This window comes from Choristoneura fumiferana, chromosome 18 (genome assembly GCF_025370935.1).
Source record: "Choristoneura fumiferana chromosome 18, NRCan_CFum_1, whole genome shotgun sequence".
NCBI lineage: Eukaryota > Metazoa > Arthropoda > Insecta > Lepidoptera > Tortricidae > Choristoneura > Choristoneura fumiferana.
In genome coordinates, this window is record NC_133489.1 from 12,248,369 (window position 1) to 12,270,422 (window position 22,054).

At 36.3% G+C, this 22,054-nt stretch overlaps 2 long non-coding RNA genes across 3 annotated transcripts; one reads left to right on the forward strand and one right to left on the reverse strand.

Moving 5' to 3' along the window:
- Positions 1-1,650: 1,650 nt before the first annotated feature.
- LOC141437931 (uncharacterized) lies at positions 1,651-4,705 on the forward strand. Its single transcript, XR_012452435.1, has 2 exons — positions 1,651-2,293; positions 2,472-4,705. It is a non-coding gene; the product is annotated as an uncharacterized lncRNA (long non-coding RNA).
- Positions 4,706-17,418: 12,713 nt separating this feature from the next.
- LOC141437632 (uncharacterized) lies at positions 17,419-21,940 on the reverse strand. 2 transcript variants are annotated; one of them, XR_012452403.1, is made up of 3 exons: positions 21,839-21,940; positions 20,855-20,937; positions 17,419-19,921 (listed from the first exon to the last, which is right to left on the reverse strand). It is a non-coding gene; the product is annotated as an uncharacterized lncRNA (long non-coding RNA). The 2 variants fall into 2 exon arrangements; XR_012452402.1 differs by lacking the exon at positions 21,839-21,940 and adding an exon at positions 21,623-21,828 and having other exon boundaries at positions 19,390-19,921.
- Positions 21,941-22,054: the final 114 nt, after the last annotated feature.

Sequence of the window (22,054 nt, forward strand, 5' to 3'; positions counted from 1 at the left end):
GTGATTTTCCCATCTAAATAGTAAGTACTACGTACAGCTGGAATGTGCACTGTGCAGGAATTACGAGCTGAGAGCTAACGATAAAGATAGTTACCACAGGGCTACTTTATCTCATTAGTATGACCATAATTTTATGCGACTTGTCAGAAAAACCGGCCAAGAGCGTGTTGGACACGCCCGAAATAGGGTTCCGTAGCCATTACGAAAAAATCAAGTAATTCCAAGTTTAGGTTATTTTATACCTTAGGCTGCTATTTACTCTTAGGGGCTGTTTCACCATCCATTGATTAGTGTTAACTGACGGTTAAATGTGATGCCGTCTCTATTTGTTTTGTTCGAATAGACGGAGACGGCATCACATTTAACCGTCAGTTAACACTAATCAATGGATGGTGAAACAGCCCCTTAAACTACTAATAATTCTCAAGAAAACTTAACCGTTATAGTTTTCCTTCTAAGTCTGATATACTTACTACTATCCTGAATATTTTCAAATTTTTTCACCCACCGATTTGAGGGGAGGGGCACGCTCGATTTTAATGAAAATTTGCACTTTAAAGTTGAGTATTTTGCAAACAAATCACTGAATCGAAAAATCGTTTTAGCACCCACTAATAGTTTTAAAAGACCTACCCAACGATAGACTACACTAAAAGGTTGGATGAGAAAAAAAAAACACCCCCACTTTACGTCTATGGTATTAAAAAAAAAAAAAAAAATTTATTGTATCATTTTGTCGGCGTAGTTTACATATGTATTCGGGCAAAATTACAGCTTTCTAGCATTGATAGTCCCTGAGCAAAGCCGCGGACGGACAGACAGACAGACATGGCGAAACTTTTGCCATTTTGGCTACGGAACCCTAAATATGTAACTAAGGAACAATAAACAGAAATTTTACGTATTACGAAGTAGTATGGATTTTCCTGACGGCCCCAATCGTCCCTTCCCTCCAACTCTAATGGTGCTCCCACACTGGTATTATAAAGTGTCGTATGTATAACGTTATAAAACATTTGTTTTATAACTTTTATAATAAATTGTAATAAATGTTATTCATTGTTATCATGTTTTTAAAATGATATACAACAGATTAAAACCTCTAATTTGTTCTATGGTGTTAAGAGAAGTCTTTTCGTTCCATTCTCTATACAAACGTACTTAGTCCCGGGCTCATTTGAAAACTAGGCAACAGAAATAGATGAAATTTTGTAAGTATGGACTAGACGTAATTATCTATGCCTGTGGTTTTTCAGATTTTCATATAAATGTGTAATATCAGAATTACAGGAGCTCAAAAGTCGAAAAAAAAAAAGATCTGTGCACGAGAATTACAGACTAATAAAGCATTTTTACAAAAATCGAAAAAACCACAGGCATAGAAAATATAATGATGAATATCTTGATTGTAAAATATCATTGAGTTCTGTGCTATAATTTTCGTATAATATGAGGACAACGAAACCCAAAATCCAACCGCCCAAATCTTGAAAATCCTACAGCTATCTCGATATAAGTTATGTACGTCGTTGCGGAAGGCATAGGGGGGACGGCTGCGAGCGCTTATGTCACGACACGAGCGATAAAGACAGCAATATCCCAAACGAATACCTAACGTGGCCGCGCGGCCGGCAGGGAAACTTCTCTTAAATAATATTTTATACCAGGAGCGTTTAAAACATCTTAAAACTTTTAACAAAAGTTATGAAGTGTTAAACCGTGTTTTATAACGTTGTATAACATTTATAACAGCCAATGTGGGCGCACCATTACTTACCTAGGTATTGTTGCCATAAAAAAAAAACCTAAAAAATTCGTCGAGCGCCTGTAATAACTTTTTACTATTTACCTATGTTCAACGTATACTCTATTTTCAAACAGATTGAGTCGTGCTAATTAAAAGTGACAGTTTCAAAATTGATTTTAAAAATTAAAAATTTCAAGTTTTCAGTTGCTAATTTAAAATAATTATAATAATCATTTCAATACTAAATTTCGGTTTTTGATTGACCTCACCACGGAGAATTTAAATTTAACGATGCCTTCTGACTCCGAAAATGCAATTGAGTTGACGCCCAGCCCTTGCCCAAACATTATTCCGGTTCAACTTGGTTTGAGGAATGATGTCATTGCTTTGGAAGCCACCGTTGGAAGTAACGTTGAAACTGCACTGCCGAGGAGAAGGCTCACACCACGAAAGGGGCGCTCAACGCGACCAGCAACACGTACAGCTCCTGCCACTTCAGACTCAGACCCTACGCATGATGTATGCCCACCAGCACTCGATAACCAGGCAAGTAACCAAGTGTTGAATTTATTTATATCTAAAATAGAAAAAGTGCATTCGTAAGCTTGTTTTTAATTTCAGACTGTTACAATTATTTTTATTAGGTACACTATTATACTACCGTACAGTACAGGTAGAATGTTTTCTTAAAGTTTTTCACTAAATTTTAATAATAAATTTTCAGGTCGTTAAGGACAAGAAGGTGAGAAAATCTAAAATATTGCATGAACGAACGCCAGATGAACCCGAAGAAAAAAGAGCAAAGGGTGTTATAGGCTGCTGCTCCATATGCTTAGAAGAATTTGGAAGTAATCCTTTGGTCGCTACAAGATGCGGACATATCTTTTGCCATGAATGCATCAAAGGAGCTCTGAGAAGGAGATCTTTGTGTCCTAACTGTCGTAAAAAATTGAGGGGTGCCAGTGCTTACCACCCTGTTTTCTTAAATTAGATGTAATTTAAGAAAACAGGGTGGTAAGCACTGGCACCCTGTTTTCTTAAATTAGATGTTCTAAATTGAAATGGAGTATGGTCCCTACAGCTGTAGCTGTATGGTCCCTACAGCTGTAGGGACCATACTCCATTTCAATTTAGAACATCTAATTTAAGAAAACAGGGTGGTAAGCACTGGCACCCCTCAATTTAGGTCTACCTAGGTCTCGCCTTTAATAGCTATAAGTTCCTACATTAGCAGAGCTGTGCCTCTGCCTTGCCTCTGCACAACCCCACCGCCGAATGTGATTTGACAGTACTCTGTTCCCTTCCTATTCCCAGAGCAGTGCTGTCTGTCACATCATAAATTTATAAATCCCTTCGCCACCACCATTACTACTCTACTACGACCTGATGTAGTATTTTTTCTTAGTGCAGATGAGTCATTTATTTAGTTGGTAATTTAGGAATTACTAAGTAAATATTTTGTAAACAACAAAAAATACTTTTGGAGTTAGTTAATAGGATTCATAAAATTAATTTCAAGTTTACCTTATAATACCGTGGCTCATTTTAATTTTTAGTTTCAGGTCGTAAAGGAAAAGGTGAAAAAATCTAAAATGTTGCATGAACTAACACCAGATGAACCCGAAGAAAAAAGAGCAAAGGGTGTTATAGGCTGTTGCTCCATATGCTTAGAAGAATTGGGAGTAAACCTTTAGTCGCCACAAGATGCGGACATATCTTTTGCCATGCCATGGAGTATGGTCCCTACAGCTGTAGGGACCATACTCCATTTCAATTTAGAACATCTAATTTAAGAAAACAGGGTGGTAAGCACTGGCACCCCTCAATTTTTTACGACAGTTAGGACACAAAGATCTCCTTCTCAGAGCTCCTTTGATGCATTCATGGCAAAAGATATGTCCGCATCTTGTGGCGACTAAAGGTTTACTCCCAAATTCTTCTAAGCATATGGAGCAACAGCCTATAACACCCTTTGCTCTTTTTTCTTCGGGTTCATCTGGTGTTAGTTCATGCAACATTTTAGATTTTTTCACCTTTTCCTTTACGACCTGAAACTAAAAATTAAAATGAGCCACGGTATTATAAAATATTTACCCTATTATTTGGTATTATAAAATATTTTCCCTACAGCTGTAGGGACCATACTCCATTTCAATTTAGAACATCTAATTTAAGAAAACAGGGTGGTAAGCACTGGCACCCCTCAATTTAGGTCTACCTAGGTCTCGCCTTTAATAGCTATAAGTTCCTACATTAGCAGAGCTGTGCCTCTGCCTTGCCTCTGCACAACCCCACCGCCGAATGTGATTTGACAGTACTCTGTTCCCTTCCTATTCCCAGAGCAGTGCTGTCTGTCACATCATAAATTTATAAATCCCTTCGCCACCACCATTACTACTCTACTACGACCTGATGTAGTATTTTTTCTTAGTGCAGATGAGTCATTTATTTAGTTGGTAATTTAGGAATTACTAAGTAAATATTTTGTAAACAACAAAAAATACTTTTGGAGTTAGTTAATAGGATTCATAAAATTAATTTCAAGTTTACCTTATAATATTTATTTTCTCAAAAAGATTATATAAAGTTTCACTTAGGCAAAATGAGATTTAAATTTTAGTTTTGATAAAAAGTTTTTAAGGCAGTCTGGTTTTTTGCAACATTTGGATCTTAGGTACAGTCGAGGTCAAAGATATCTTCACACTTTAGTACTTGTCACTGTGCCGTTTGTCAATTTTATACAAAACTTCAAACATGAAGTGACAGCGACAAGGTAGTAAAGTGTAAATAATATATTTTTTACTTCGACTGTATGAATAGATTATTGGCGCTTCGTGTTTTTTTTAGTCGCATTTGACTATTCGGTACACAAAAGGTAGATAGGAGTGGACCCGTTTGGTGTTAATTTTGCGAATCAAGTATAAGTACATTGTTTTATAAATATACGTTTGTCCTAAAGTTTAGTATTTTTATTTCTGCTATAGGTATACATTTTGGCTCACTGGAAACCCCACTCTCTGTTTTGTGACATAGGTAACACCGTTACACAATATGTACATAGGTACTGAATATACACACTTTAAAAAAAGTACCTCAATAGATCGAGAGTTTAAACTGTATTTGGACTTGTTGTTGAGTATTTTTCCCCGCAACCCAAAATTTAATTTAAGAAATTTCAAATATTTTTTGAATCAGGCGTTACTTTGCCTTCGCAATAATATCCATATCAATGAACTAAAAATTCATTGATTATTATTTTTTTTCTCTTGTTACCCGTGGTCCCTCTCGTAGTCCCATGAAGGGACCACGGGGAATTAAAATCCCCGTGGCCCCTTTGAGCAATATCAAGTATGCTGCCGAATCACGAGGTTTCTTAATAGGTAGGTTAGGTTAGTTAGGTAGCTTCTCCTGTCCAAAGGGCAAACCGCCGAGAAATAGGAGCCCCGCGTCGAATTTATAGGTATTACGCATGAATAAATCCTGGGTGAATTAACTCTAAATACCATCAGCCAAATATTTGGTCTTCCACCCTAAAGCTGATAATCGCTTGCATGTCATAAAACAATAATGCCAATAGACGGGTCTGTCAACTTGAAAGTTCGACGACTCTAGCGACATATTCATTTGATAGGAACTTGTTTAAAAATTGATAGACCACTTATTTGGCTGATGGTACATTAGTTATTCCGCAGAGAGACCACGGGTGTCAATTTTTTAGTTCTATAATCTGGACATCTTTAAGGTCAAAGTGAACAGACACCTTCTAGGCAAACGTGTACCATCTTAGGGCACATCTTCGCCCTCCATCAAGCGAGATTGAGGCCAAACGTAAGCCTATTTTTATAAAAAAAAATAAGAAACTTCACTTAGGAGTTTTGTAGGCTTTTTTAAATCTCGATTTAAGGCTTAAACTGACAGTTCTTGTATGGATTTGACAGGACTTAAGACCACTTAAACCTAGATTAAAAAGCCAACAAGTGGACGTTAGATCTATTTAAGTAGGTAGGTAAGTACCTACATTTCCAGTACGCAAGAGGCTAAAATGTACAATAAAATTATTACCATTGAACAAGTCAGCAATGTTTCCTGGGTAAAAAAACATTATTGTTTTAGTTCGTCAGTTAGATTATCTTATCAGTTAATATTGGACACGTATTTTTTCTTTCATTACAAAATGAAGCGCGTCAGCATAGCTACTACGAAACTCGAAGTTCGTGTCGTGCGGTCCCTCTGATACTTATACTATTTAATACGAGAGCGAGAGGGACGATACGACACGAACTTCGAATTTCGAGTTTCGTAGTAGCCCTGCAAAGTTCGCTAGTGGTGGCCCATGACTATGACGTCAGGCCGTGATAAAGTGTCGCACGGCGTGACTTCTCGCGGAACTTTAACTGGCTATAAAATAAATACGTGTTCAATATTGTCATATTTTAACGGACTAATTAGAATTTGTTAGGATACTAACCCCCTGTTTCACCATAATTATATTGATTAAATATTTGTGTTAATGCCGTCTTTGTTTGTTTTGTTCGAATAGACGGAAACGGCGTCACATTTATGCGTCAGATAAAATTAAGCAATGGGTGGTGAAACAGCCCCTTACCTTACTAAACTTAAAAATATGGCTTTGTCCATCAGAGAAAAAAAATTGCTCGTGCCAGTGTGGTAGTGGGGGGCCTATTGGCTTGGACCTTAAGATTTCTTATAGAGCTATGAGCTTCTGCTTCACCATATAATGAGGAGTAAAGCGGCGATTACACTGAGTCACAATACACATAACTAGCTAGTTAGGAGTTACGTATATTGTGACTGAGTCGTTCACCTAACGCGGTCGCCGAACTTGTTTCAAACTATAACAAGGACCGGCGTCTTATCTTATACCGTGTTACACTTTTGCGGTCGCCGGCATGCAGCATGCGGCGAACGGCTTAGTGTAATTGCCTCTTAATGTGGATGAACGATGACTGCGCCAATCCAGTCATATTTTTAAAATAATTTTATCTGACAGCATTGACCATGCGTTGACGCCAGTTGACGCAGTAGCGGTAGGTACTTGACAGGCGATTGGTGATTGAAAAACGTGCCAAGTTTTGATTGAGATCATCTTGATCTAATGTATAAAATTCCCGTGTCACAGTGTGTGTAACCAAAGTCCTCCGAAATGGCTTCACCGATTTTTTTTTGTTTTTTGTGTATAGTGGTAGGTCTGAGAACAGGACGTAAACAATTTTTCATACTTTCTTACACACGCAGACGGAGTCACGGGCAACAGCTAGTTTTATGATAAAAAGTAGTGCTCGTCCGGGATGTTCGCGGAGGGGTAAATACTCAGCGTTCTTGCGGCGTTTTTTTTTTGTTTAATAAGTAGGTACCTAACGGTACCTGTTTATAATATTATTACGACTTAATGTTCAGGGTAAAAGTTTTATGAAAACTAAAGACAATATACACCTACCGATGTTAAATCTAGCATAATCAAAATCCTTGCGATTTCTCATTCCGTTGTGCTAATAATCATGGGATGGTTATGACGTTTAACCGCGGCGAGCGGTCAAAACGCTCTTATATATAGATCGTATATAAGCCCGAAGGCACAGATGGTACAGATGGTTTTGCGGCCATCATGAGAAAATGATTAAGTATAGTATGGATGCGCGATGGGAATGGGACGCCTTCGCCGCAGCCCGCAACGACAACGGTATTCAGTGCGTGTTCTGGGACCGATGGGGCTCTGCACTCCTGCGCACTCCATACTACTGCGTATATGAAATCGAAAAACAATTTTTGCCCTTCTGGCCTGGGACACCCTACTCCATACCCATCAATTCAATACAATTCTTGAAAATATAGCTTCAATAACTAGCTCCATCGATACTATCAATGATTCCGCCAATATCAAGATTGGATAGACACTACTCTACAGTTAGTCGTTGCTGTTGTGCTTCAGTGTGAAATTTTAGCCTTTCGCCGTATCCCTGTGCCGCAAGACACAGGTGTGAAAAACACCGAAATGATTCGAGAAAAGTGGTACGGTAGTTTTCTTTGTGCTCGACTTGGCCGGAGCACTGCTGTCCCCCAAATGTTACCTGCCTATAAAAACAAAAGTTCCAAAATTGTCAAAATTCGAAGTTTCATGTTTTCAGTTGCTATTTCAAATCGTTATAATTTTAATATGAAATAAATATACCACCTACCTATTTAAAATTGTGGTTGACGTCACCACGGTAATTTAAATTTAGCGATGCCTTCTAACTCCGAAAATGCATTTGACTTGACGTCCAACCCGTGCCCATACACTTTTCCTGATCAGCGTGATTTGAGGAATGATGTCATTGCTTTGGAAACAACCGGTAACGTTGAAACTGCACAGCCGAGGAGAAGGCTCACACCACGAAAGGGACGCTCAACGCGACCAGCAAGACGCACAGCACCTGCCACTTCAGACCCTACGTATGATGTATGCCCACCAGCACTCGATAACCAGGCAAGTAACCAAGTGTTGAATTTATTTATATCTAAAATAGAAAAAGAGCATTCGGAAGCTTGTTTTTAATTTCAGACTGTTGCAATTATTTTTATTAGGTACACTTTATACTACCGTACAGTACAGGTAGAATGTTTTCTTAAAGGTTTTCACTAAATTTTAATAATAAATTTTCAGGTCGTTAAGGACAAGAAGGTGAGAAAATCTAAAATATTGCATGAACGAACGCCAGATGAACCCGAAGAAAAAAGAGCAAAGGGTGTTATAGGCTGCTGCTCCATATGCTTAGAAGAATTTGGAAGTAATCCTTTGGTCGCTACAAGATGCGGACATATCTTTTGCCATGAATGCATCAAAGCAGCTTTGAGAAGGAGATCTATGTGTCCTTACTGTCATAAAAAATTGAGGGGTGCTAGTGCTTACCATCCTGTTTTCTTAAGTTAGATGTTTTAAATCGAAATGTGGATACACCTACCGTCACACACATCACATCAAAGGGCGCGAACTTCAAAACTAAGAAGTTAATATTATTATACTGTGGTTTTGTTTAGCCAGACGCTAGCACAGGAATGCTTTAATCACAAGCTTTAAATCTTATTTCAGCACTGATTTGACGCGACTGAATAGAGAAGATAAATGAAGTAATGTAATGAGCTATCTATCTACCGTTACTTTATGGGACAGGTAAAATAAGTACGGTCCGAAGCAGTCGTAGAACTATTTGTATGGAAGACGCACTAGATCCGATTTCAAATAGTTCGACGACTACCTACTCCTAATCATAGTCGAAGATTTTACTTAAGTCAGTTAAAAAGGCTATGGAAATGTTGGCACAAGTCGTATACAGCCAAGTCTAATGGCCGGTATCAGATATTTTGTTGGAACTCCGGACTTTTCCTATTGGGTCTGAAATAGCTTGTGGTGTTTTCGGTGGAAAAATACACCTGCAGTTTATTTTTAATGAAAAAAGGCGGGAAAGCATAAGAAAATATTGAAAATAAAATAAAATTTTATAGTATATTTTGAGAAAAAGTTTATTCTATTTCAGAATTATTCACCATTTTTGAGAAAAGCTTTATATTAGTCTCGGCTGGAATAGCAATTGCTGGCTTCGTATTAGTTAAACGGACTCGCAAGCTCGTCCGTTTAATACTCATACTCAGCCAGCAATTGCCTACTTCCAGGCCACGACAATAATCTACTATTAATCTACTTCCTTGAGGACTTTCCTCATCGGTTATTTAAAATATCGTATAATAGTTAAGAGAATGTGCCGTACGGAATTGTAAAAGTAAAGGTTGCCTGCTTTTCTCCCCTGCCCAACTTTGGGGTTGCCAGGTATAAACAAGTGAAATGATGCACATTTTACAAGCTTGTTATATAACTTGCAATGTGTGTTTATTTAATATTTTTATTTTCGCCATGGTTCCTAAGAACAGATTTCGCTATCTCTCATAGTTTCTGACTTATTTCTTATGCCGTATCTTCCACTATGGTAGAAACCGCCAATTAGATAAAGGGTTTTGTAATATAATATAATTATTTATAATAACAATAATCTTTTAGGTCAATTCTTTTTTTTATTTTTTGTTTGTTTGAGTTTAAGTTTATGTAACTACACTCAACTGAAAAAAAATCAATGTGGGTATTTATTACATGGCCAAAAGTATTGAATATAAAGTAAAATTACACTTAAACACAAACCAAAGACAAACCGCTAGTATGCGGGAACTAAAAAAAACCGGCCAAGAGCGTGTCAGACACGCCCAAAATAGCGTTCCGTAGCCATTACGAAAAAAATAAGTAATATTTTTCTAAGAATTTCGTATTTTATACGGAATCTTCCAAGTTTAGGTATATTTTATACCTTAGGCTGCTATTTACTCTTAAACTACTAATAATTCTCAAGCAAACTTAGCCGTTATAGTTTTCCTTGAAAGTTTGATAAACTTACTACCATTCTGAATTTTTTCAAAATTTTCCACCCACCGGTTTAGATTTTAGAGGAGGGGGGGACGCTCGATTTTAATGGAAATTTGCACTTTAAAGTTGAATATTTAGCAAACAAATCACTGAATCGAAAAACCGTTTTAGGAACCCCCAAAATTCGAGTCTCATTTGTTTTAATAAGCACAAATTCTGTTGATTTATAGAAAAATACAAATAAAAGATAGCCTTAAATTTGACACGGATCCGTGTCCGTGCCTTAAGCATACGAGGGGTTAAAATACTCGTCTTAGCAAATTACTTAAAAAATCTTCCCTTAATCTAGAGCACAAGTTACATAACCTTGATTTTCACGATACTGCTCGAAAATGTGACCATAGATAACCTAAATCTAGTACACAAAACTGCGTATTATTTGTACATTTAACAGCTGACTTATTTATGGCTCGCAAACACGACAACAATGAAGCACGTTACGGTAACAGGTCGTATCTATAAATGTGTTTCATAGTACGATACGACTTTTTCGAATATATTTCAGAATAATTTTCTTGCCCTGCTGAACGACAATTGGACCAAACAAAACTAATGGTCTGCTGCATGTGAAATTAAATTGACCAATGGGAATGCATTATTTATGACTTGTGAGGTTTTTTTCTTAAACGCATAATATGTACAAACGCTTTAATTTTTCTACCGGACTGCCCAAAGGAGAGTTATGTTTTTCGAGTGTATGTATGTGTGTATTTAGGTATTTATTTATGTATGTATGTTGTATGTATGTATGTCGATTTCTTTGTTCCTCGCTGCAGCCTAAACGACTGGACGGATTTTAACATATGAGGTATCATTGGATTCGTCATAACTGTCGGAGTGACATAGGCTATATAATATTTCAATATGGCGTCTCCGAAAAAAAATATGGCGGAGGAATTTAAAAAATGTATTGTAACAATATGGGTATCAAAATCTGCACACTGTAATTATTCACTAGTGTGATGAAATATGGAAGGGAATGGCAAGCCACCCTACTTCTCTCAAGATAAATAAGTTTTTTTAAACATTCGTGATTGTTATTAGGTACATATGTTGTATTTAAATTTATATTGTCTTTACTGTTTTCTTATTTTATTTAGTTTGTAATTCAGTGTTGTAGTATTATTCTATTATGCTGTGTGATTGTTTTTGTTTTTGGTTCAACCCCAATTTGATTAGCATGGCGGGAGGACGAGGCTAGCTTTGTAGGCATTTAACCACTTATGCATTTTGCTTTGCAGGCAGTCGACTATTTAGGTATTTTGTTATGTCAGCATTTAACCACTTATGCATTTTGCTCTGTAGGCATCTACTTTAGGCAATAAGCTTTTTAGTCAATTTCACACTTCAGGCATTTAAAACTAACCGTGGCACCACCGGTAGTTCGCTGGCAGTACCAGGGATAGGTAAAACTAACCATGGTGCCACTGGCAGCTTGGTCGGTGGTACCAGGGATAAGTAGGTAAAACTAACAATGGTACCACCGGCAGCCCGTTGGCGGTACCAGTACCAGGGTTAGTTAAAGTAGGTACGTACTCCGGGTCCTACTAATTTGTCCAATCCGGAAATATTATATTTATTTATATAAATATTATATTTAACACAAAAGTCCTAACCTAACCTAACCTAACCTAACCTAGGTTAGGTAAAGCAGTTGGACAAACTACTGGTGGTTCTATTGGGTGTACTACGGATAAGAAAGGCGCTGGTCTATTTTTCTGGTTTTTCTGTGCATCTATGTTTCAGTTTGTATTTTCGATATGGGTTTTACGGGATGACCGTAAGTAACAAAATTTGGAGTTTAAATAAAAATACAAAAAGACTCCAAAATCCAATCTTAATTTGTACCCACTTTATAAAGCACATTCGGCCATTATTCTTAGTAGTGTTTATTAGTTCTTTATAAATTACGCGAGGGCTCAGGTTAGATTCAGAACTATGAGCACAGTACAAAAAAGGAGCGTTGAGTATTCAACTAGAAATAAATAATACCAACTTTACGAGAATGAGAAGTGAAAATTATTATTAAGTACATTATTGCTGCTTGTCATCATCATCATGTCAGCCGAAAGACGTCCACTGCTGGACATAGGCCTCCCCCAAGGCTCTCCACTCAGACCGGTCTTGTGCTTTCCGCATCCAACGATCCCGCGATCTTATAACCAGCAGGGCTACCTACTACAAAACTCGAAGTTCGTGTCGTGCGATTCCTCTGACACTTATACTATTTAATAGGTGAGCGACGGTATGATACGAACTTCGAATTTCGTAGTAGCCCTGCAGGTCGTCGCTCCATCTTGTTGGAGGCCTACCGACAGCTTGTCTCCCGGTCCGCGGACGCCATTCGAGAACCTTCTGACCCCATCGGCCATTAGTACTGCGAGCAATGTGCCCCGCCCACTGCCACGTCAGTTTCGCAATTCTTCGGGCTATAATATAGTGTAGTAGGTATAGTGGTTTAATATCAGAAATAAACTAAAACCAGGAACAAAAAATACAAACAGTGATTTTCAGTCAAACTGTAAGCAAGAAGTACAGTTTTGCAAGATAACCGAGTTAGTTCAGTTTAGGTAAGATAATCATAATAATAATTTATTCATTTGTCCAACATAGGTAACATTGATTTGGTCTTAAATTATGTTTTTTGAGTATCACTATGTGGTGCCCCAGGGCATACAAATATTGCCTTATATTAAACTTATTTACTTATATATATATATATAGTTTTAAAATATGTATGAATTAAAAATTAATAAATAAGTTTAATATAAGCCTTTTCGACCAAAAAAAAATTTAGTTTTTCCTTCCGTATATGTTGTCAATATCATGCATAGCCCTCGGTAATTTGTTATATATTTTGGGTGCCATGATGCAAAGTTTGTGTCGAAGGCGTACACTACTATAATTCATAAATAAATCGATATTAGTTCTCACAAATACACAGATTTCGTATATGTACAGACATGGCAGTGTTAAGATTTTGAGATTTTTAAAGGCAAGAATCGTTTTCCGCAAACCACACAATGACCTGATACATTTTTTTTGCGCTTTGAAAGCCATGGCCCACCCCGTAGCGTTTCCCCAAAATATAATGCCGTACCTTAATGTCGATGTTACATAGGCATGATAGGTATGCAGTTAGAACTGTTGAAATATTTACTACTTTCCGGAGATTATACAATGCATATGAATATTTCTTTAGTTTCTTACATACGATTTCAATTTGATTATTCCATGCTAACTTATTATCTACATTTAAGCCTAAAAATTTTGTCATGTCAGTTTCACAGATTGTTTGTCCCTTATATGCTATATTTAAATTTAACGATTCATTCCGCCTCTGTCTGAAAGACATGACTGTGGTTTTACTAATGTTAATATTAAGATTATTATTTGTCAGCCATTCAATTATTGTATTTAATGTCCTGTTGATATTTACTTCACAATCTGTTAAACTGTTACCAGTAAACAACACTACAGTCGTCAGCAAATAGAACTACAGTTTGATCAATAACCTTTGGTAGATCATTGATGTAAATGAGGAATAACAAAGGACCCAAGACGCTGCCCTGTGGTACACCGTAACGTATTTCTCTAAAATCTGACGAGTAAATTTTCTCAGTTTTCGATTTAATACATAATTTTGATATCTGGGTTATCTGTTTACGGTTACTGAAGTAAGATTTGATTAAATTATATGCATTACCTCGCACACCTTATGCATATAGTTTGCTGAGTAGAATGGTATGATCGACAAAGTCGAAAGCTTTTGTCATGTCCATATACAGAGCTGAAACTGGAACTCTTTTATTCATCTGAGTTAGAGCGACTTGCATTAGATCGAAAATAGCTTTATTTATTTCGAAATTCATTTTGCTCTTTGACTAACAAATCATGCCTTTCAAAAAATCCATATAAACTATTGTAAATCACTTTGACCGATAACCGAGTTATTTGATAACCGAGTTATACTTGGTTTGGATAGGTATTTAACTAAAAATGTAAACAGAACAACACATTTATACACATTTTTTGTAAACTCGAAGACTACAAGAATAATACAGTGCCAAGAGATCTATATGCAAAGCGTCAAACGCCTTTGCGCACCAAATCCAAACTTTATTTACTTAGCTCTAAGGTAAAGGTACACTATTCCGGGATAGTACATTATGCCGTGATATTTTGGTTTTTGTCGTAAAATAAGGAAACAATCAGTAAAATCATAACTTAATGCAATACTTCATTAACTATAGTTTAAATACAACCGAAAAACACGATTTTTGAATATATGTAATAACTTTTAAAGCCGTGAGGCACTTTCAAACGCGTCCGTCGCAACCCCGCAGTAGTTCGGTACGGGCGTGTTGTCAGTGAGCGTAACGTGGCAGCGGAACTTCATAAGGATTTGCTGTGATACTGGTAAGTACAAAATTTGTATCATTGTTGTTTTATAGTTATTAATAGACTTATTTATCACCTTTTGAAGTTAACTGAAAGCATATTTAAAGTAAAATACTCGCTGCCGTAATTATGTACACCTATCTGACGCGATGTACCTAATTGCGTGAGTATCACGGAATAAGGGAAACTCAGTCCGATATGTTTTAATCTTTTGTTTCTATCTAGGATTAAATTTATTTATATATTTGATGTGAATAAGTTAAGTAAGGATTGCAAATATTGTGACGTAATTACGGTACATGTTTTTTTTTAAATTTGAGTTGTTTTTTATTTATTATAACCATTTTTTTTGGAACCCTGTAATTATGTACACGACTTTTGTACTAATGTCTCTTATTCCGGTATTATAAAAAAAATAAAAATAAAAACTATGGGGAGGGGTCCATTCTGTTTTTAGGCTTCCTTAGTCAACTAGAAACCCTTATCCACCACGTCCGTTTGTCCGTCCGTCCACGGTTTAGCTCAGTGATCATTAGTACTTGAAAGCTGAAATTTGCATGGGTATAATACATATAATAATATATTGTTACCTTTTTCAGGTAAAAAATGGCCTTATCCAATATATACGCCGAAACACTTCAAAAGTCGTTAAGATGTAGGTAAATGATGGGACAGTGACTATCATACCTACTTTAATATGATTATCAAACAAAATCTAATTTTGTTTTTGTTCTAGAAGTTATTTTATTATTTGATATATTCAAATTATTAAGTTGAATCAATAAATTTAACTAAGCATGTTTTTCATTTTGTCATTTTAATTTAGATTACCTAAGTAGAGTATAATAAATTTCCCCCTCCAATTCCAATTCCTCCAATTCACGCAATACATTTTTTTTATTACGTGATTATAATCATCATTTAAAAAAAGTATTTTAAGTCAACTATCTTGATAGATGCTTGAACAATGTGAACTTTAAAGATAGCACGGAATTACGTACAAACGACTCCCGGAATTAAGTCCAGAGCCAAATTTTATCACGGATTAAGGGACAAACGAAGGGTTTAGCGAAATAACGTTTATTTCTATAAATTAAAAGCTACGAAGTAAAATAATATCCTACATCCATCTTAAAAGACATATCCCTAAAATAAAATAGTTACTACATCTAGAATCTTCGTATTTTTTTTAAAATCCTCAGTCAAAGTAGGAAACGCCTTAATATACCGTAATGAGGTACATTTACCTTATTCCTTTATACTATAGCTTTAGCTATCTAAAATAACCCTCCTTCGGGCAGTCGGGTAAAAATAATATTTAATTCAACTTTTGTACTACGCCCGTACAATGATACAATCCGAATAAACAGCACCCTCTATAATAATAACAGTGTATAGTAATGAAAACGAACTACTGTGGGTTGCTCAAGCAAAGTATATTTAAACAATAATTCTTTCCGTTACTTAAATAAACTAAGTTAATCAAACGTTAGCGACATCTATCCTACAGCCAGCGCCATCTAGTGGCAAATTGTGGTACTAATTGCAGCACATAGCCGTTCTGATCGGAACGTAAACAACTTCAGTGAATTCGGAAATATTCTATTTTTCATCACACTTGCTCGTAAACAGTGTCGAAACATGCAGGCTACCTTGGTTGCAACCCCCCAAATAAAACCCTTGACCTTAATGTGCTTGTCATGAAACCTGTGGTCGGTAAATGAGTATTTGCGCGTGCAAATTTTCTTGTCATGAAGCCAAAGGTCGGTAAATGAGTTCATGCCCGTACTGAAGCTGCTACGCCATGCGCGCGCTCCTGCTGCAGGACCACATGCACACGCACGTTGCGTCGCATGCTGCGGGAGGGGAGGGGGGAGAGCGGCGCTACCAATAGCGCAGCCTAAGGTAGCGCCAATATTTGGAACAATTATATTTTTTATTTTAGAAATATAAAATTTTACTCGCAAATGTGATAAAAAACATTGTATGTCGCACGGGCGGTACTAGAATTACGAACATCGACTCATTGAAGCCCTCAGTCTTCGACTTCGAGCTTCTAATAGACTCTCGTTCGTAATTCCTTGTTTACCGCCCTTTAGACACAATGTACTATTTTTCTAATTAGGTTATTTTTTTCGTATCCCAACCTTTCAGACCATCAGTGGCCTCTTGTGTCTCTGCCAGACAGTCCTGATTCCGCTCGCTCTTTTTTTTTAGGTTTAGTGAGTTTTAGCGATTTTCTAGCGACTTGATTTTGAGTTTAGCGGTTTAGTTAGCGACTAGAGTTTCTAGAAGTTTGCAACACTGTTTATCTGTCAATGTCAGTCAGCCCATAATGTACTCTGTGAGCTAGTGACTTAAAATTGTGGTTGAGGGATTCTGGCGGGAACTCTTAAACGAAGCGCGCGCTCTGAGTTTTATTTAAGTTGTTTTTGCGATCTATCTTGATTTTATCAGCTGAAAAGTTATGAAAAGTGTTCAAAACGTTTCTAAACATGATTGGTGACGAAGGAGGAGGTGATAGCCCTCCAGTTATCAAGGCCAGGAAAAGGGCATCAGTGCCCGAGGAGAATGGAGAAGGCTCCAACGAGGATGATTTGTATTTACCCTATCTAAAGCCTAATTATAAAAGGTTGTATCCCGAAAATTCGTTAAATGTCGAATTTAAAGTGTTCATTGAGAGCAAGGACAATAAGGAAAAGCTAGGTAACAAAAGTCCAATTTACCTGAACCATATTTTTGCTGCGGAGGTGAAAGGTGTGGTGGCCATTCGCAGAATAAATGCGAATAAAATAACAGCGATCTTCAAGCAGTATAATACGGCGAACAACTTTTTAAACAATACCAAATTCATGGAAAAATATAACATGAAAGCTTATATCCCGGCTGCGCAAATAGAACGAACGGGCATAATACGGTATGTACCACAAAACATTTCCAATAAGGAGTTGTACAGTAAACTGTCTTCCAGCTTCGACATCGTCGCGGTACGGCGCTTTACTAAAAAAGTCGGTCAGAATAGGGTACCTCTACAGACAGTGAGTATTACATTCCTGTCAAATACATTGCCAGATAGTGTGCAATACGATCTGTTTTCCTACAGAGTATTTGACTATGTCCCACCCTTACAGCAGTGCTATCGCTGCTTCAAATTTAACCACTCTGCAAAAGTATGCAACGGGAAGCAGCGATGCAGCTGCTGTTCAGGTGAACACTCGTACAAAGATTGTGACAAACCAACTGAGCTCTGCTGTATAAATTGTGGTGGAGCTCACTTAGCTATTTCTAAAATGTGCCCCATTAAAATGAGAAAAATCCAAGAAAAGAAAACCAAAATAACTTATGCAAGTGTTACAGACTCTAAAAGGGATGAATTTCCTCCATTGATCCAAAAACCTATCTCGAAACAACCACAAGACACTACAATAAACAACAATTCCAAAAACCTGGCATCCACAAGCTCTCCCTCAAAAACAGTTGACTTAAAAAATCTTTTAATGACCAATAACGATTTGACAATGACTATTGTGCGCACTCTAATAGCGATTGCTAACAAAGCAGACGATTCTCCAGTTACGACGAAATCTATCAAAGATTTACTTTTCAAAAACCTGCCTTAATTAATGGATCTAGCTACAACTTCACAACTTCGTATCGCTCAGTTTAATATTCAAAGTCTTCATAATAAAAAACCCTTACTAATAAATTTTTTACACAAAAATAAAATAGATATATGTCTTCTTAACGAAACCTGGTTTTCAGATACCCGTATCACCAACATTCCAAATTACAATTTACATTTTCGCAATGCTGATAATGGTCATGGCGGTGTCGCTATTTTAATAAAGCCATCATTTAAGTACAAGCCTCTACAAACTACTTTTTACGAAGATATTCAATCTATAGCAATATCAATCTCTACAGAAAGTGGTGACCTTACCATTTTATGCGTGTACTGGCCTCCAACAGACAGAAATATAAGAATAGATAGATTACGTAGCATAATAAATAATTTACCTAAACCAATCTTTGTATCAGGAGATTTTAACGCACATCATATTGCCTTTGGCTGCGTATCTACAAAAGGTCGCGGTCAACAATTATTCGATTTAATCGACGATTTAAATTTGTGTATCCTTAATGATGGTAACTTTACTACAATAAATTATCCTAATTGCAACCCCTCTGCAATAGACATCAGTTTCACAAGTCCGAATATAGCACCACTTTGCGCGTGGTCTGTAAGCGATGACAACATGGGTAGCTACCATTTTCCTACTATAACAAATATTATAATGTCCGTTGATAAATATCAAATTAATGCCCCAATGGAAAAGTTTCTATACAATAAAACTGACTGGAAAAAGTACTGTGAACTTTCTAAAGAATATTTTAAAGATATAGTGTTAGATGCTCAAAATCCACTCAAGACTTATGACCAATTCTGTTCGCAGCTTAACTCTCTAAAATTAAATTGCATTCCTAAATTTACTAAAACTTCTAACTTTAGAAGTAAGCCTCCTGCACCTTGGTGGAACAGTAAATGCGAACAAAGTGTCATTGATTCATATGAAGCATTAAAATTCTATAGAAACAATCCTAGTGTAGAAAATTTCATTAAATACAAAAAACTAGATGCTATTAAAAAAAGAACAATAGCAGAAGAAAAAAAGTGTAGTTGGAGAAGGCTTTGTGGCAGTTTTAACAGAACTACCCCTATTAGTTTAATTTGGAAATATATTAAAATGTTTAAAAGAATTAAAACTACTAATAAATCTCTTAATGATGAATTTATTGGCCCTTTACTGGATAAATTAACAAACAATGATAATCACAATTCCACTGAGAATCTTGAAAATTATTTTTGCCTTAACAACAATCGCGATTCATCCAAGTTTTTGCTTGATCCTTTTTCATGGAGAGAATTCATCCACAGTTTACAGTCTCGTAAAAATACAACGCCTGGTCTAGATGACTTTCCTTATATACTGATTAAGAATTTGGATCTTTCAGTTCAAAAGCTATTTCTAAATATCCTTAATTCCCTTTGGGTACTGCAAATCATACCACAGTCATGGAAAACACAATGTGTCATTCCAATACATAAGCAAGGAAAACCACCTGAAGACGCAACTTCTTATCGCCCAATTTCTCTGTCTTCATGCTTAGGTAAAATCTTTGAGAATATGATTAAAACTCGGCTCGATTATTTTATAGAAGCCAATTCCGTTATCCCTCCAATTCAGTATGGTTTCCGTCGCGGAAGAAGTTGTGCCGACAGCTTTGTCTCTCTCATCGAAGACCTGAAAAATGCAAAATGTAATAAATCTAGTGTTGCTTGTGTTTTCTTAGATGTACAAGGCGCTTTTGATAATGTAAGTCCCTCAATTCTTGTACAAGTTATGTCTAGCCTACAAATACCTGGCTTATTGTGCAAATGGATTTATAACTTTTTAACAGATAGGACTTTGTATATAAGACATAACAATAATATGTATGGACCTCGAACTGTATCCAAAGGTACAATGCAAGGAGCCACATTATCTCCATTGCTGTATAACTTATATACAAGTGAAATTTGTAAATATGTAAATATGAATAATGTTAAGGTACTACAATTTGCTGATGACTTAGTCATATACAGCATTAATTATAATATTGATCAAGCTATTAACTATGTTAATAAAGCCCTCAAAGATCTGCACTCTTATTATAACAACATACTAAAATTGAAAATTAACCCTTCTAAGAGTAGTGTATTATTGTTTACAAAAGACAATCCAACTGATGTTATAACTTATAATGATGAGATCATTCCAAATGTTCCCCAACATAAGTTTTTAGGAGTGGTAATTGATACTAAACTAACTTTTGAAATGCACATTAAATATATATTATCCAATGCATTAAAAGGATTTAACATTATGAAATGCCTAGCTGGAGTAACATGGGGCGCTGATCCCCAAACATTATCTTGTTTGTACAAAGCTATTGTAAGAAGCCACTTTGACTATAGTTGTTTTGCTTATATAAATAGCTCACACACTAAAAAACTAGATATTTTACAGAACAAAGCTATCAGAGTAATATCAGGTGCCATGTGCTCTACACCTGTTAGAGCAATGGAAGTGGAAACTGCTACAATGCCACTCATCCTTAGAAGATTATTGTTGTTCATGAGATTTTGTGCCAAGATTATTTACAAAATAATAATTTAGTTATAGAAAGTATATTACCTGGCCAAAGGGCAATCGCAGCTCCACTGCTGTCTAGCAGTGATCTTCTGGCTTGTAAGTCACCCAAGCTCAGTAACATCATTCTGGAAATTAAAAATGTTTGCTCTAAAATTTACACTAGTAGTATTTCTCCTTGCTACTCATTTCCATTTACCAGTGTGGCCTTTGAAATTTCAGTTATCAGTGATAAAGTTCATAGTAATCAGGAGCTTCTAGAATTTCTACACAAAAACAGTAAATACTATACTCTCTATACTGATGGCAGTAAGGGTGAGGGGTATGTTCGTAGTGCAGTATATGATCCGCAAATTAAGTTTTCTCAAAGTTTTGTACTAGACAACAATTGTAGCATATTCACTGCAGAAGCATACGCTATTATTGAAGCGCTTAAACGTATCTCATGTGTAAATAATTATAAGGATTTTCTAATACTATCTGACTCACTTAGTGTAATTAAATCGCTAGAAAATTTCAAAATACATTAAAGCTAAAAATAATAAATTATACAATTTTGTACTATTCTGTAGCTTCGCTATCCAGATAGGATCCATTTAAGGATTGTGGCTCATTCTCATAAACTGGTAACGTAACGAAAGAGACCTGCTTTCAAAGGATTAAATATGTTGGATGTACAAAATATAGTGCACGTCCCTCTGACCGACTTTTATAGTACGTTTCGCAGAGATGTAAGAAGATACTGGACAGACATGTGGAAGAAAGATCAAGAAGAGAAAGGAAAATGGTACGGAAATATTCAAACTGATTTACCCGTCAAGCCGTGGTACCATGATTTGAAATTGCCAGTCGGGATTTTATAACTATCATAAACAGGCTTCGGTTTGGTCATTGCAATGCACCATTCCACTTGTACAGGCTCGGTATTGTTAACACTAATATTTGTTCTGCGTGCAATAACGCCGTTGGAGACCTAGACCATATTATATTCAAATGTCATAGCTATGCACTAGACAGACTGATACTTGCCAGCGAAATAAATCAAGCTGAAGAATCCTCCCGCCGCCTCACTGACCTATTGAAAAACACAAATTGCTTCGTTCCTCTCTACAAATATATTAAAAATACAATTGGAAAAATATAGTGAAATAAGTGAATTCAAGTGATCAAAAACAAGACTTCTAAAAAAAAGACTTGGCTTAAAGGTCTCGTTACCAAGCCACAATCCCAAAAAAAAAAAAAAAA